The sequence below is a fragment of the Bubalus kerabau genome, chromosome 10, assembly GCF_029407905.1.
Source record: "Bubalus kerabau isolate K-KA32 ecotype Philippines breed swamp buffalo chromosome 10, PCC_UOA_SB_1v2, whole genome shotgun sequence".
Classification (NCBI taxonomy): Eukaryota; Metazoa; Chordata; class Mammalia; order Artiodactyla; family Bovidae; genus Bubalus; species Bubalus kerabau.
In genome coordinates, this window is record NC_073633.1 from 96817328 (window position 1) to 96830180 (window position 12853).

At 37.6% G+C, this 12853-nt stretch overlaps 1 long non-coding RNA gene across 3 annotated transcripts in view; it reads right to left on the reverse strand.

Annotated features, from left to right (window-relative positions):
• The window catches only part of LOC129621874 (uncharacterized), a 98396-nt gene that overhangs the window by 24785 nt on the left and 60758 nt on the right, over positions 1 to 12853 (reverse strand). The window contains exon 5 of one of the 3 annotated variants that reach the window (XR_008699784.1): positions 8679 to 10081. The exons of the other annotated variants lie outside the window; for them this stretch is intronic. This is a non-coding gene — a long non-coding RNA (uncharacterized LOC129621874). Of the gene's footprint in view, positions 1 to 8678; positions 10082 to 12853 lie in introns of those variants that run through there. 3 annotated transcript variants of the gene reach the window in all.

The following is a 12853-nucleotide window of genomic DNA, read 5'->3' on the forward strand; positions in this document are numbered from 1 at the left end:
CATCTTCATGTGGCATTCTACCTGTGTGTCTGTGTCCTAATTCCCCCTTTTTATAAGGACTCCAGTCCTGTTGGAATAGGGGCCTGTCCTACTTCTCTATGGCCTTGCTTTAACTAATCACATCAACAGCAACAGTACTTCCAGTGAGATCACATTCTGAGATATTGGGGTATTTAGTTTTTCTAACATATGAATTTTAGAGGGGACAAAATTCAACTCACAACAACTCGTAAAAAGGAAGAAACCAAAACCTCTTCTCAAAGACTCCTCCACATTTATCCTTCAGTACTTATTTGTCTTTGATAATGTTGGGGTTTGAAAGTACAATTCTGAACTCCACCCCTTTCGTAAGAAAAGCACTATGGTGTAGCCAAGAAAACCTTTTAGCAGGAGTCCTAAACCCCAGTCCTAGTCTGGCATATCTCATAACATTTGATTCAGCTGATCTTATTCAGGGTATCAATGAGTTTACTCACACATGAAACACAGAGTTAACTTTCATGATCATTAATGTCTCCAACTGTCCCAAAAGTGTCACTATTTTTGGTACGTAGAATTTTAAAATGACCCCCAAAACCGGCACTTCCTGCTGTTAGCTCTGTGAGGGTTAACTTGTATAACAAAAGGAATTTTGCCCATAAGAATACCCGCAAGTTGACTTTATCATAGGGAGCTTATCCCTATGGTGGGCTTAAACAATCACACGAGCCCTCTAAAAGCAGAGTTTTCCCCAACTCGCAGGTGAAGAGAACATCAGAGAAAGTCAAAGTGTGAGGGGGGATTCTTGCGAGGGAGTTTCTCCATTGCAAAGCTGGGCGGCCACAGGGGCAAGGACCTGAAAGCGGCCTCTAAGAGCTGAGAGAGGAATCTAGCCAACAACCAGCAGGAAAGCAGGGCCTCTGACCCACGAGTGCCAGGCTCTGAGTGCTTCCAACAACCTGAATACCCTTGGAAGCAGAATTTTTTTTCTCCAGATAACCCCAACTTTTGAGACCCTAGCAGAGAACCCAACCAAGATACTCACCAGGACACTGACCTACAGAACTGTGAGATATAGAGGGTGCCATTTTAAGCTACTAAATTTGCAGTAATATGCTGTATGGCAACAGAAAACTTAAGACACAATTACCTCGTGGTGAGGAAACGAATAGAACAAGCAGCAGGCAAAAACTGGGCAGGACAGCACACAATCAAAAGAGGCAAGGGAAAAAGACAAGAGGAGGTAAGGCATATGAAGTTATCCTGGAGTGTTTCTACTCAGTCAGAGCTAAGACACGCTCTGTCTCTCTGACTTGCATAGAGTGATGACCACAGATCTGACTTGAAACATGCAACCCTTTGTACAGCAAAACTCAAATCACACTCCATATTATCTCGGAAAAGATGTGATAAAAAATATATGGACAGGATACAGCATGCTTTTTTGCACACATTAGGAAGAGTAGAGGGGAAAGGGGAGATTAAAAGAGAAGGAAAATGCAAGAAAGGGCGAAAAAGGACAGAAGGTGGGAGGGGAAGGAGAGGGGAGAAGGGAAGGAAACTGCAAAGAAAATATCTTTTTTAGATGAATATAAAATTCTGTAATGAAAATTAGACTAGCATGTGTCAGGGACAAGAATGGGGATATCAAACTCCTCTTGAAGTTCTCCAGAGGCAACAGAGAAATTGCTATTTCCATTCCTACTATTTCAAACGTTTTTGAGCTTCACTGGTTCCCTGGCTGCTTAAACAGCCTTCAGTGCCATCAAAGGAAGCAAAAGCTCCACAACCATGACGTTTAAAAAAAAAAAAAAGTGTCTTTACCTCATGTAGGTATTTGTGAGCCCAACAATTATGAAAACACAAACTCACATCTGTTTGAAAGAGATGGGTAGGTCAAGAGCAATGTTAGACATTTCCAATAAAATTCAGTCATTGAAAATAAGTTTTATTAGGAAAACATCATTCCTGGATTTTCCCTCGGCAAGGCAGAGAAATAAGTCTGACATGCTCAGACCCCAGCGAGATTTTTTTCCTCTGTCCTTAATGGTTCTGTGGCTCCTTCAGAGTAATGGGGGACTCTTTTTTACCTCCCCCCCCCCGTTCAGTGCCCAGCAACACTGACCAACATCAGTGAATTAAAACAAAAACACAAAGACCAACCTGGTGTAGAATTTACAGTAAAAAACAGCAAAAGAGCCAAAGTGGGCAGGCAATTAGACACACACAAACAGAAATGAGCAAGGCGTACACAGACTTCACTGCTAAGTTTCATGTAAGAATTCTTTTCTTCTTTATTGAGCTATTAAACATAAAAAAAGGGTTGAGTACACAGGACAAAGTTCAGCTATACAAACTGCCACCCAAATAACAAGAAAAAGGTGAATATTCATCTAGCAACTTCTGTTCTGCGTGCGAAGGAAATACCAACTGTATTTGCTTTGTCAAGGACTGCCAATATTATTTGTAAAGCATTCTCAACAAGTTGGTTAAATAAGATCTCTTTTCCAGCAAGAGCTGAACGGGCACTAATGGAAGTGTGCCTGCAGTAGCTCCTCTGACTGTTCTCAGGAAATTCTGCATGATTATTGCCATTATTTCCTACATAGATGACTATTATACAATTATCTATTCCCTGTCTTGTGGCCTTGGGAAGACTACTGATGTGATGGTTGATGACCAGCCAAACCCCAAGACTGTCAAGTGACCCAAAGAGTTGTTTATGCCAATCTCAGGGAGGAAAAGTACCACATAATTACAAAATAACATATTTAGACCAGGGGTTAGCAGACGTTTTCTGCAAAGGGCCATAGAGTAAATATTTAAAGATTTCAGGGCCATGTGGTCTTTGTCACAACTACTCAAATGTGATTGTGGTGTGGTCAGAGATGATATGTAAATGAAGGGGTAGGGCTGTGTTCCAATAAATGCTTGTCTGTGGACAAAAATTTGAATTTCTTAGCTTTCTTGTGTCATAAAATATTACTCTTATTTAGATCGCCTTCTTAAAAAATGTACAAAATGATTTCCAGCTCACATCCATACAAAAAAACCGGAGGTGGGATGAGATTCAGGAGGGTCAGAGTTGCAGTTTTATGTGTTTCCAAAGTATATCACTCGATTATAGACTGAATACGTAATAAAAACAATAAAAATGGTTAAAAGTTATATATAATGGCTCCCAGATGCACATTACTGAATTTTGTGAAATAGTAATAGAAATTCACCTTTTCTAATATACTAAAATTCTACCTAATTGGTGCTTTAGAATGTACAGTCCATAAAGAAAACATCCTGCAGAAAATTTGAAAGTCCCAAATAATACGACTACCTGTCCATTGCAATTTTTGACAGAAATGCTGTGTAATGTCATAAAACCCTGAGATTTGTTTTCCTGCAGACTGAAATTACCTCAGAATTATTTGGTGTTATTGATTGAGCTGAGAAATTATCTCAAAATTAATGGATGGTTTATCTCGTGCAATGACACAATTACAAACGAGCAGTCTTCGATATCAGCCTTGCTCTTAGACCTCTGACATCAGTGATAGGATAAATCCAAAGAATCAGGTTGACTTCAATTGCACGCCCTGGGGACTGGTGTGGTGGGAGTTGTCATGCAGCTGTTCCCAATATCCACACGGTGTCATTCATAGTTTAAGGTAACACTAGCTAATGTTGGTCTGACACTATTTGTGTGTGTGTAAAGTTGTTCAGTACATATGGTTTCAAATTCTTCATAATAACGCAAAATAAGGTGATTGTTAAAAAGCTGTCTAAACTAGTTCAACCCTATCCATTAATTAATCAACAAGTATCTGTCAACTCTCCGACTTACCAAAGCTTCACAAAGTTCCATTTGTGCCTGCTGTCTCCTGACACACCAGTGCAAGTTCTCTTTCACTGGTTCAGCAGATCAGGCAATTACTTTTCCTAAATTTTTATTTCTCCCTTACAACACAATTGAATTTAAATTTTAGGGATCTTGCTAGACTCCAGTACCAAGAGAATATGATTCACGTGTTTAGAATCTTTAAAAGAAGTTAAATTTTCAAGCTCTTTCATTCTCTACAAGAAAATGCATCTTCATCTTTGTTATAAAGAACAAATGCCATCATTTTTTGTCTTTATCTCTGATTTATTTTCTTCAATTCCTCTTCATTCTCATTCACTGCCTTCCTCTGTCTTTCCTTTCCTTCTTTTATAGTCCTCAATTTTCTTTTTTCCTTTCATATTTTTCCATCTTTCTGTCTGACTTCCTACAGACACTAACTATCAGGTCCTATGCTCAGCACCAGAAATTCAAAGATGAACAAGGCACGGATGTATGATATAGATGATGGCATAGATGTACAAAGAATAAGATGCACTCTGGAGCTTAAAGTCTACTTCTCTCTTGAATCTAGAGATCCATACATCATCAAGAAGCCCACTCCGTATCCCAAGTTTATTCAGAGGCTTAAAATTCTCCCCCTTTGTTTGCATCCTTTAACTTCCATAGTTCTTAAAACAGCATCCTTTTGATCATTTTGCTTTTCAAGTACATTATGATATCACATGGTACAATTCCAAAATTTGTTCTTTAAATATACTTTATATATCATATACCTAAGATGTATTCATTTTGAGGCATACAGTTTCAATTCGTTCATTTTACTTGATGAGTACTACCTACCATATATCATATGCTGCTGCTGCTGTCGCTTCAGTCGTGTCCGACTCTGTGCGATCCCATAGACGCAGCCCACCAGGCTCCCCCGTCCCTGGGATTCTCCAGGCAAGAACACTGGAGTGGGTTGCCATTTCCTTCTCCAACGCATGAAAGTGAAAAGTGAAAGTGAAGTCTCTCAGTCGCATCCGACTCTTCGCGACCCCATGGACTGCAGCCCACCAGGCTCTTCTGTCCACAGGATTTTCCAGGCGAGAGTACTGGAGTGGGTTGCTATTACCTTCTCCGCCATATATCATATACCTGACATGTATTCATTTTGCTGCATACAGTTTCAACTCATTTGTTTTACATGGTGAGTACTATCTACCATATAAATAAGACAAAAACTATCTTTCCCATGCTGATGGACATTTACATTACTTCCAATTGTTCAGTACCAAATCTAATGTCAGAATAGACATTTTAGTTCATGTCTCTCTGTGACAGGGGAAAAGTTTCTCTAAGGTACTTAACCAAATGTGAAATATCTGCACCCCGTGCCATGTGGTCACATGCATTTTTATCTTCCTGGATACTGTGGATAGTATCCGTGGCCTCTCCTGAATAGTTGTTTCCGAGTATTCTTCCACTGTTAACATATGAGGCATCTTCCACAGCCTTGCCATAATTGGTACTGTCAGATTTTTACACTTCATACTGTCTAATGGGTTTAAATGTATCTTACCATTGCTTTCCAATCTGGTTTTCATCCTCATTTAGCTATAAAACTGTTCTTTCCATGGATATCTAATAATCACGGTCTTGCCAAATCTCAGAGACTTTGCTTGTACTCATCATTCTGTTTGACCTCAATTGCATTTGGCATACCAGTACCCACCCAGTCCAAATGTTCTTCCCCCTTTGCTTATAGTTAACAGTGCTCTGGGGACAAAGAGGCAGAAAACAAGAAGTTCCCCAGAAGTTCAGCTGTAAGCCTGGTAGATACTCAGGGAAGGTACTTTTTAAAGAAATATATTTCATAAGAGGACTGAAAACTTGGGAAATTAAAAAATATACAGGTAGCTTTCATAATATGAAATACATAAAATCAAAACAAAGCAAGTACTTCTAAGTTTGGGGGGTTTGCAAGAACAGCATCAGAACAGTAACATTTATAATAGGAACTACATTTAATGCAACACATGATAATCATTTCTTAATTATGTTCAATGTGGCTGTGTGTACAATGCATTTGATAATGATAAGCTTATCACTTATTACAAATAACAAACATTTAATGTTTTATGATAGTTGAATCTACCATAATGTCAAAAAGGGGGTCTCACGAAAGCTCTTTATGATGCGTCTCCCATTTCCTTTCTCATCAGCTATAGTTCATGCTCTATGCGAGTGACAACACAGATTGTAAACTGGAGCCATTTATGAAGCTTTAAAATAGGCTACATGCGTAGCTATATATGGAAAATTATCTAAAATATTGCTTATTGGAGCTTATGCATAGCTGAAGCTGCCAGCCCCACCGTTGACATCACTGATGACATTAAACACATATTCTTAAGAAATTCATGCAAGAGACATTTTCTGAACATTAACTCATTGATTCTTCTAGGTGAGGGGATTGAACAATGAATAAGTCTCTTTCCTCACACAACTAAGATTCGTTTCTGTGAAAGTTATGCCAGGCTCTAATCAGCATCTCCAGTCTTCAGAAGTTTTCTGGAGGATGAGGGATAAAATGTTTTTGTTTTGGAGAAACATTAGGGTAGCTGACAATGTTGGAAAAAATAAATTTCTTAAATGTGAAAAGGCTGATATTGTAAAATCTTACAAACATTGTGAAAAAAAATGACATTCAGATTTCTCAGAAGAGTCTAAGTCTAAAAATACAGAGTAATGAAACCAAATGAATTTCTTGAATGATACTTAAGTAAAAAATTTTTTAAATCATACAAATCCTAAAAAAAAGACTATTCTCTGTACATACATGAAGTTGGCAATTACTAAAACCTCTAACCAAGAATCCTCAAAAACTGAATATTTTATGTGAAATAGCCCCTTCAATTGAAAAACGTAAAAGCTCTAGTTCTTTGGGGACTCTCTTTAAACCTTGTATTGTGAATGTTTCCAATAGTGTTTCTTTATGAAAAAAAGTAGTGCTTTATACTAAAGAACACTATGGTGTTTCTTTGTATTAGTCCTATGATTAATCTCGAAACAGGTAACTCTGCAGAGAATACCACAATTCAAATTTGGCAAAAAAGCAGTAATTAACTTTTATTTTCTTTGCTTGACTTGTGATGGTTGATTCTACCAGTGGGAAAGTCTAGTCAAGTATTAGTTTATTCTGAATATATAGCTAAATAACCTATGGAATAAAAATGCTTTTTTTCAAGGCTTAGAAACGACCAAAAAGGTAAATTATCTTCATGGCTCTAAGTTTTCTAAAAGAAGCAGAATGAGGGAAGAGGATAATTGTCATGGATGTTTTTACCATTCTAGAAATACTGGGTTGGCCATCTAGATTGCTTGCAAAAATAAATAAATAAAATTGGAGAGAAATAAAAATCATTGGTTTAGTTGCCCTATACCATTTGCTCTCCCAAATAATTGCCCAGATGCTGCCAACTTCTCATAGAGAACTCACTTCCCTATCAAGATAATTGATTATGGGAATAATAGTATATGAAACACCAGCTTTTTGCCCTTTGCTTTATGAAGATACATATTTGGGTTAAAAGAAAAAATGCTTGTGCTCCATGTTGAGGTTCTTTGATTCTCAAAAGGAAATATTCTTGGCTAAATTTATGAGCTGAAAGACCAAGTTGCCTATTTTTTGAAACACCAAAAAAGAGATCAATTGTGTGAAACTTGAAAAAATTGTAACTGTCAGGGGATGTTGACTGTTTGGCATATATACTTTGAGCATTGCGTAGACTAAATCTAAAATTTCAAGAGAAAATTCCCAACCTCATTTCTCATTACATCTTAAATATTTATAGCCGAAACCCAGATATGGATACAGCATATTAATGTTCAAAAAATCTAATTACTTTCTCAACTTGATGAAGATTTCAAAGACAATATCTTAAAAGTGACTTTAAGGAGGAAAAACAGTGTCATCTACTCCTACTGTAAGAAAAATGTGAATAATATTCTCTTGATGTCATGGAAAAAAATCCCTTTTGGAAACTCACAAGAAGTTTTTTGTCAAATTGGACTTTATACAACTAACTCTGAATGTTTCAAAAATTACACTTAATTCAATTTCCAAAATTAATTTTTATATAATCATGAGTGGAGTAAAATATCATCCTAGAGGAAGTAAACAAGCTTTGCTTGTCACTATTCGATGCTCATCAAAATACACATAACATATTTTCTTCACTTTTGGCAAGCAAAAAAATAACTGTTCAAGTGATTTGATATTTAAGCACACTCTTATATCCTTCATTTTTCACATAACCTACAGTAGAAAAGTTTAAAGAAAGCAAACATACTCAATTCTCACATAATCAAAAATGTTAATTACTATTTATATGATTAAAAGTAGTTTTTTCTTCTAAAACTACCACTGAAATGTTGTTTTAACCTACCACTTTTTAATTAGAGACATTTTATGCATTAAAGTTACTGTCTTTCTGATGGATACCACTTTTGTGGGTTCCTTATCTTATTACACTTCCACACTAGAAGACTTTCCCAAGACTCGGCTCTTGGTCATGATTTCTTTTCCTTCTTTCTTCTTTCCATCTTCCTTCCCTCTCCCTCTCCTTTTCTCCCTTCTTCCCTCCTTCCCTACCTCCCTTTTTTTCCTTTCTTCCTTCATTCCTTTTCTTTTGTGACACTCCTTTTATTTTTTTTATTATTTTTTTTATTTTATTTTTTAACTTTACAATATTGTATTAGTTTTGCCATATATCAAAATGAATCCACCACATTTGGATTACATGTGTTCCCCATCCTGAACCCTCCTCCCTCCTCCCTCCCCATACCATCCCTCTTGGTCGTCCCAGTGCACCAGCCCCAAGCATCCAGTATCGTGCATCGAACCTGGACTGGCAACTCGTTTCATATATGATATTATTCATGTTTCAATGCCATTCTCCCAAATCATCTCACCCTTTCCCTCTCCCACAGAGTCCAAAAGACTGACACTCCTTTTAAAAACTTAACCATTTCTCACATGTTGAACTATCATCTCTGTATGGACTTCCAAATCTGTGATCTTAATGTTTAACCAGTTCTCCATGATTATATATTTAGTTATTTTAAATCATTCACCTAATGTGTATAGGGCACTTACTGTATAGAGGTCTCACCACAAGCCCCAGAAATACAACAGAACATAAGGCAATCTGTGTGAGTCCCTTCAGAACCAGCTGGTAATGTATGACCTCCTTAGATGTCTACTCAACACATTGCATTCGACTTTCATTAGTTATTATGCTGGTGCCAAAGTAACTGTGATTTCAGACTGAATCTGAAATCATTATAACTAGGCTCAGCTACATCTTTGTTAATCACAATAGGAACCATCACAATCAACACGTTTGCCAATGAGAAATAAGTTTGATCATTCCTGTAGCTTAAAAATCTGTGCTTCAGGAATTGACAAACACTAAGAGAGGATTTTCTGCCTCCTGCTGGCTGTGAAAGCATTTTCCCTGAAAAGCATTGAGATGCTTGAAGAAGTGGTAGTTGGTTGGTGAGAGGTCAGTGAAAATGGTGGATGAGACAAAACTTTGTAGCCCAATTCATTCAACTTTTGAAGCATTGGTTGTGCAACGTGCAGTCAGGAACTGTCATGGAGGATGAACTGGGCCCTTTCTGTTGACCAATGCTGGCCGCAGGCATTGCAGTTTTCAGTGCATCTGGTCAATGCTGAGCATATTTCTCAGACGTAATGGGTTCACTTGGACTCAGAAGGCTGTAGTGGATCAGACCCACAGCAGACCACCCAGCAGTGAGCATGACCTTTCTGTGATGCAGGTTTGACTTTGGGAAGTGCTTGAGAGCTACTACTTGGTCCAACCACTCAGCTAATTGTCACTGGTTGTCGTATACAACCCACTTTTCCTCGCAGGTCACAATGTGATCAAGAAATGGTTCATTGTTGTTGCATAGAATAAGAGAAGCCAATACTTCAAAACAATAGTTTTTGGATTTTTTTCCAGTCAGTTCAGGGGCACCCTGTTATTGAACTTTTTCACCTTTCCAGTTTGGTTCAAATGCCAGATACTATAAAATGGTTGGCTTTGTGTTCTTTGGCAACTTCTTGCGTAGTTGTAAGAGGAGCCGATCTGATGGTCGCTCTCAGTTGGTCATTGTCAATTTCCAACAGCCAGCCACTGCGCTCCTCAACCTCAAGGCTCTCATCTCCTCTGCAAAACGTCTCAAACCAGCACTGCACTGTACATTCATTAGCAGTTTCTGAGCCAAATGCATTAAAGGGATGCATAATATAACCACTTTTCTTTAAGAATATATTCCAGTATCAAATGGCAAATTTCAACAACACGAAACAGCAATTAATTTTGCACCAACCTAAATAGAACATCATTTTCGATTCTACCAATGCTCTTAATTGTTTTTTATTAGTACTACAGTCACTGTCCTATTCAGAGGTATAATTGAATATTGGAAGGAAAAAGAGAGGTCTTTTTTGAGTTTCCTCTCTATAACTATTCATTTTTATTTTAAATCTGCTCTTTCCTATCACTTTTTAATTTACCCCCAAGAATTGAGGGTCTTCTCCTTTCAATCTATTCTGTAACATGGTTGGTACATTATTTTTAGAATATCATGCACATAATGTTAAGTGCTTGTTCAAAACCATCATTGTTTCTCCACTATCTATGGAATGAAATCTAAACCATTAAAATCAAGCATTCAAGACAAAGTGCAAGATACTTCCCAACTTTATCTCCCATAACTCCGAACACATGTTTACAGCTATAGCTAGACCACTCTCCACACTGTTCACAAAACATACTTTAGTATTTTCACCTCCAAATTCAATGCTTATTGGAGTGCTTCCCCCAGTCCTTAATTCTTTTTCTGTAGCTGACCAGGTTTCCCGCAGTTTAAGTTAGACCTGTAGTACCACCTCCTCCTGAGTTTTTTCTTAACTTTTCCAACCAATATGCAACTCTCCCAAAAAGCATGGACTATTTTATCTTGACCCTCATAATGCTTTAATGATTTAGCTTTTTAAATATGAATATATTTTGTTTCTGAAATCAAATTCAATGTCTTTCATTTTGGGCCTTTTTTTTTTTTTTTTTTTTTTTTTACTTTTTATCTTACAGCTCTTAACTTGATTCTGCTTGTCTAAAGATTAGCATTATGGACTGACTTGGCCTTTTACAGATTTAGGTGTACCACAGTCTATTCATATCCTCTTAAAACTGTACAAATATCATGTAAGACATTAGCTTTTAATGAACAGAGTTGCTTCCCTTACAGCAGTGTTTTAATGGGGTCCCCTACATGACAGTATTCCTTCTGTTCATATTAGGTCTCAAATCTAACAATAATTCAGTGTGCCCCATCCATATCACCCATAATGATCCAATCAGTAGGGCTTTCATGTCAGTTGTAGAGAATTAGACATTATTTCCCATATTTTACCTGACTACAGAGCAAACAGCATGAATTGGATTTTGATTTCATGTTCTCTTTGTGAACTAATGTTAGGCATTAGATTCTATTAGCTGAAAATCCTAAAGGAAATCAGCCCTGAATATTCATTGGAAAGACTGATGCTGAAGCTGAAACTCCAATACTTTGGCCACCTGATGCAAAGAACTGATTCACTGGAAAAGACACTGATGCAGGGAAAGATAGAGGGCAGGAGGAGAAGGGGGTGACAGAGGATGAGATGATTGGATGGCATCACTGACTTAATGGCCATGAGTTTGAACAAACTCTAGAAGGACAGGTAAGTCTGGCGTGCTGCAGTCCATGGGGTTGCAAACAGTCAGACACAACTTAGTGACTGAACAGCAACAACAGCTGAATTTGTATGTGGAAAATCTCATGAAAGATTGACCATCCAGAAAAGTTTATAAACTCCACTTGCTCTCTGCCTAAAGGAGGAATGGTGAGAGTTATAGATAGGAGTTATAGGAACAAATATCAGATGCATTTACTGTGACTAACAGCATTAACATGGCCCCATTCTTGCTCTATGACTGTTTGTTATCTGCTTTTCAATAGTGCTCTGAACTTTCTCCAAAGATTCAGCATCTTTGGAGGCAGGGTGTTCCCCAAGCAAGAACACACTGAGTGTGCAGCATGTCGATAGCAAAGGGTTGATGGACATTATTCAAGATTTCTGATATGTCAGGAACTGTACCAGTGTGGCTTATAATGGGAATCAAGTGCAGCCATTAGACTGATTTACAGATGATGCCACACTCCTCTTTAGTCTGGTTGACAGTGCCAGAAAAGACAGAGGTCTTCACCCAGCACCTCCCAAGTAATATCTTTACAATACCTATCATTCCACTAGGCTGCTCACACTTGAAAGTCACAGACGATTCTGTGGTCAGAGTAAATCTCTGAAAGAAAATAGGTGTCTTAGCCATTAATGCTTCTGAATGGACTCCAAAGGACTTGTGAAAAGATCATGGTATTAAGATCACCATGATCTAAGAGAAGAGAAATCTAGGCTGGACCAGAAATGAAAACAATTCCCTAGAATATGGGTTTCAACAGGTTTACATTAAGACAGAAATGAAGCTTTATTAGAACTTTATCTTCTTCATAGCTTTATTGAGGTATAATTCACACAGCGTAAGTTTACCCATTGTGAGTGGTCTTTAGAAAATTCAGTGGTTTTTAGAAAATCTAGAATTGCATACCTGCATACCTATCATCATGATAGTTTTAGAACATTTAGAACATTTCCATCACCCCGAAAAGTGACCTTGTACCCTCATTTGCAGGTCATCCTTGGTCCCAGGCTTGCCCCCAACAACCACTGATTTGATTTGTATCTCCATAAATTCATCTCTTCTCAGAATTTTGTACACATGAAATTGTATTTTGCTTAGTGTTATGAATTGAGATCATTTCACTGAGCAAAATTCTTTACAGCTTCGATTATGCTGTAATGTATACAGTAGTGTACTTCTTTCTGAGGAGTATTCCATTGTATGTTTCTTCATTTACCAATTGATGGTCATTTGAATTATTTCC